The sequence below is a fragment of the Stegodyphus dumicola genome, chromosome 6 (assembly GCF_044657685.1).
Source record: "Stegodyphus dumicola isolate Sdum_Otavi_A_Nest chromosome 6, ASM4465768v1".
Classification (NCBI taxonomy): Eukaryota; Metazoa; Arthropoda; class Arachnida; order Araneae; family Eresidae; genus Stegodyphus; species Stegodyphus dumicola.
This window is the reverse complement of record NC_140773.1, coordinates 138,113,658-138,117,266: the sequence shown is the minus strand read 5'-3', so window position 1 is coordinate 138,117,266 and position 3,609 is coordinate 138,113,658. Positions and strand designations below refer to the sequence as shown.

At 32.7% G+C, this 3,609-nt stretch overlaps 1 non-coding gene across 1 annotated transcript; it reads left to right on the top strand.

Annotated features, from left to right (window-relative positions):
* The first annotated feature begins 2,138 nt into the window (after positions 1-2,138).
* Positions 2,139-2,211, top strand: TRNAT-UGU (transfer RNA threonine (anticodon UGU)). The gene has a single exon. It is a non-coding gene; the product is annotated as a tRNA-Thr (tRNA).
* Positions 2,212-3,609: the final 1,398 nt, after the last annotated feature.

Genomic DNA, 3,609 nt, shown 5'->3' with positions numbered 1-3,609 from the left:
GAGGAGTCACCATGAAATTATGTTTAACAGAATTTTTCTTTCGATCCTCATAAATATATGTAAATATTAATATAAATGCTATTATGTAGTATATTAAAAATAAAACCATTGAAGTGTTGACTCTTTAAATGCTGCCAATCAAAATATAAGGTACCGATTGAAATATAAACACAGTTAAAAGTTTAAAAATTTAAAATTGTTGCACAAAATGCAAATAAAAAAATTACATTTGCATCAGTGAGAATATATATGTTTTTAGAAACATTTTTATTAGCTGCAACAAATCCGTAAATGTTCATAAAATGTATCAGTTGGATGTCATTTTAATTTATATCAATTAGGTACATTATTTTAAAAAGTAAAATAAAATTTGAATTATTAAGTAGTGCGTTTATTGCTTTGAAATCTGTTAATTTGTTAATTACAGACTGATTAAATTCGGGGAAAAAAAAAACAATTTAACATCTTTGCCGAACGGCAGTACTTTCAAAATAAGCTATGTGCAATGAAGAATAAAGGCTAAATTTTAAAGGTTTTATGCTTCCTACAGCTGAAAAATTTAGCAGAGGCTGCTTCAACTTTCTTTTTATTCTTCTAGTTCATCAATTTCGAAGTATGATAATGTCTTACATATTTTTTTAAAAAATTGTTAACTATTAGCCCCAAAAGTCTGGAAATGGAATTTTGCGATGGTTCATTATTAACGGCGCATCACTTTTTAAATTGTTGTCATCAAATTTGTCCTCTGAATTATTTAAAAAAAAATAAATAATAAGGAAACTGCATGTATACATGTTTTTTTTTTTTTTTTTTTTTTTTTCATTGCGAAAAAACGACGGTACCTAGAACCATCAAATTTTGAATAACATAGTCCTCCACCCTAACATGTGCACCTGCAAGTCTGAATTTTGAATTTCAAATTTGTTTTATTATTTATTTCATATTTTGTAAAACTTTAATAAATTTTTGACTAGCAAACTCAACAATTTGAAAGTGAGCAGTGGCAACACTGTTTGAAATAAAACACTTATATCTCCAGCGCGCAAGACTCTTGCATTCGGATACATGTAAGATAGCGGCAGCCTCTCTAAGCAGACCATCAGCTCTCTAAGATGACCAACACGGCAGAAGGCAAAACACATTTGAAATTATGAGTGATCTCCTTAGAGAGAGTTAGTTCACTGCACTTTGTATGAGTATTGAAGAGATATAAAAAAAATAAGATTATATATTCTACTGCACTAAATATTTGCATATGGAATATGAAGATTTGCAATTTTTATTACTGTAAAATTAAATTCTGCTTTGCCTTTACCTCGAAAGGGGGGACTGGCAATGAAACTAGGATATTCTGCTAAAGCACAATAAACGGGAGAACTGTAACGATTTCAAATACGTCGCGTCGTCAAGAGGAAGTTATTTAAAAAGTTTTAAAAAAGAATTGCATCCCATTGTTTTTGCCAAAAAATCGGTCAACCGGAAGTGATTTAAATATATTCCTTCCTTTCTCTTTTCTTCTTAATTTTTCATCTGGGCTTGGACATAATTTCGGACGTCAGACATAGAAGTATTTTTTCAAAACAGTTTTATAAGATGCGAGACCGGGGAATTATTTAAATGTCTAAAATAATTTTGAATTTTGTAAGCATTGAAATAATTGGTTATATGACGTGGCAGTGGCGTGACTAGTTTAGCCAAAAAATTTGTAAGGAGCAAATTCTTTGGTTTAGCAGTGGCGTGGCTAGGGTGGGGCGAGAGGGACATCTGTCCCCGGGCGCAGCATTCAGGGGGCGCCAAATTGATGTTACGAAATTTTAGAATGAAATGTTTTCCATTCGTGGCACACAGAAAGGGGCGCAAAACCTTCAGTTGTCCCCAGGCGCTGAAAACCCTAGTTACACCTCTGAGTTTTAGTAATTGGATTTCATGTATTCTTTTCAGATCAACTTATTTCTTATTTAGATTGAAAAATAATTATTATGCAAGAAGAATTTTGCAGAAAAACTAGAGAGAGGAATCAGGAAAAGATCACTTTGCTACAGCAGTGAGAACAAAAGCAAAGAGAGAAATAACGATAAAGAAAACTAAGCAAACGCGATAACATCTGGTTCTTCACAAACTGGCGCACGGAACGCGTCGCCACCATAGCTCAGTGGTTAGAGCACTGGTCTTGTAAACCAGGGGTCGTGAGTTCGATCCTCACTGGTGGCTGTGTGAGATGTCTGCATGAGGGTAAGTGAAAATTTTACTAACAACCGCAATTAAAATGCTGCGTTACTGCTGTAACAAGTAAGGCGCTGCAATAATTTTATTTTATTTTATTAATCTAAAATATAAAGTAGTTCTAAAAACAGTCTTGAGGGTACGTTTTACATTAAAAGTATTGATTAAATTTATACGGTCATTTTTCATTTCTACCTTTTAAGCATAAATGCTGTCAACTTATGCTAAACACAACTTAATTTTAATTTTATTTATTTTCCTCCTTACTAATTTTTAGACTGTAAAAGAGTGATAATAAGAAAAAGATATGTTGGAGTGGAGTGGGAGAATTGAAATTTAAATTCTTAGCTGTACTATTTATATTTGGGATGTAAACTGATGAAGATATTCGGATTTACTCTGGTTATCGTCACTGTAAAAACTGTTATTGCTTGGAGATGGAAAAAAAAAATTCAGATTTGTTGGTTCGTGTATTATTTATTTTGCTCTTCTGGCATGTTTATTCACATTTAACATATAAAAATACAAACTCATTACTTCCAAACACTGCAAAAGTAAAATTTAAAATGGAATCCTAAGTTTAAAGACTTTTATTCTGGAAAACAGATAAGATGCTCTTTTTATATATTTAAAATCAGGAAATTTTAAATCCCAATAATACAATTTTAATTCTAATAATACAGTAGGCGTGAAGGGCCTATTTTAGTTTCTGTTTATTTTAATTATTATTTGCTGTTACTTATTAATTCCAGCTTTGGCAGTGACATCAGCTTCTTGGTTAATATGCTTCAGAAAGACGTACGGAAAAAATTGTGTGAGGCAGAAATAATCTAAAATCAAAAATAGTCTAAGACAAATCATTGAGCAATCAAACATTTTTAGTCCTCTACGCGCGCTCGACGAATTAACATCCATATTTACACATTAAGAGGATTATTCGAGACAGATTAATGGGGACTGAAAACAAGAGTTGAACATTGGATTTATTCTCTACTTTTAATTCTTCCAATCAAATTCACATGCAGTTCATATGATAGCAAATCTCACGCGTTTGATTATTCGATTCGTTAGAGAATCGGGTGATTATTAGTTTACTTACATTAGGCTATTGCCCATCAGCAGCCGAGCGGTAAAGTCGCTGAAGAGTTAGGAGCTGGGTCCGAGGTTCGGAATCCCGTGAACGGGCCTTGGCTGCATGGGCGTTTTCGTGGTTTTCCCCATTTGTAACTTGTATATGAGCCAGTTTTCCTTAGAAAGTCCTCTGCGAAGTCTCACCCCTTCCATTAGGCAGATAGCCCTCCAGAGCTTTGCGGTAATCACATAAAACAAACTAAACTAATCCAAGTTATTTTTTGTACAATTTAATTAATAAATTAATGATAAAAT